General features: G+C 30.9%; 1 pseudogene; it reads left to right on the forward strand.

The window, feature by feature from the left end:
- The first annotated feature begins 343 nt into the window (after positions 1–343).
- Positions 344–468, forward strand: LOC145244184 (U2 spliceosomal RNA; annotated as a pseudogene).
- The last annotated feature ends 598 nt before the right edge of the window (positions 469–1,066 follow it).

The raw sequence follows: 1,066 nt of genomic DNA on the forward strand, positions 1-1,066 counted from the left end.
AGAAAAATTCTCTAACCTGATTTCCGACTAAACTTTTTGCAATACTGTTAAAAATTTTATATTGTTCGGATTTAGATAACCTCAATTTAATTTAAATCCATTTTCATAAACAGAATTGCATGATCAAATTCCTTTTCTAAAGTATTTTATGTGAAACTAAACAATGAGTAATTCTACATTACATTTTCAATAACATATATGTATTATTAGTCGCGTGCAAGCGACTCTATAAGGCGCTCCGTCGGTTCGTCGGTCTGTCGGTCTGTCCGTAATACTTTAATGCTTGGTCTTTTTGGTTGAGATCAAAGGTCTATTGTTAATATATGCTGTTCTTAGCTTTTTAAGCTTTTCTTGGCCTTTTGGCCAAGATCAAATTGTATTATCTGTTCTTATTATATGCTGTACTTATTTTGATATAAAGTGGGAGATAATGTCCCGTATTAATATAATGTAAAATGATCACCCACTTTACAATCAGTAAGTCTCAAAGCCATTCACGCCATTCTCCAGATAATTTAAGTTGTTTTTGAAGGATTCCAGTTATTTTTTAAAGCATTTAAGTCATTCTCACGGTCATTCAATTCATCCTTAAGTTCATTGAAGTCATTTGCTTTTTATTTATTTAAGTCATTTGTGTCCATTTTTCGGTCATTTTAGTTTATCTTTAAGAATTTCATGTCAATCCTACATTCAAGCATTCATTCATTACACGAAAACACGCGACTAATGGCTATCGGTCTTGGTTGTTTTAAACTCTCCTGAATCTTAATTCCAAACCTAGCTTTCCAGGTTCGAATTCTCGGACTATCCTATTTCATTTTCACGTACTTACAAGAACAGGCGACTGTTCTCTAACATTATGTATTATCGCAATTTATTTTATCTATTTATTTATTGATCACTCTATTATACCTAGGAGAAGGGTGGTAAAATATTACAAAACGTAACATTAAGGCTTAAATTTCAGTAAAGAATAGTGAAAATCTAGAAATACCCCAAAAATTTACCAACAATTTATCATTGATCAACAAATCAATATGATTAATAAAAACCAAATTAATACGCT

This window comes from Euprymna scolopes, chromosome 22 (genome assembly GCF_053919585.1).
Source record: "Euprymna scolopes isolate OS-2025 chromosome 22, ASM5391958v1, whole genome shotgun sequence".
Classification (NCBI taxonomy): domain Eukaryota; kingdom Metazoa; phylum Mollusca; class Cephalopoda; order Sepiida; family Sepiolidae; genus Euprymna; species Euprymna scolopes.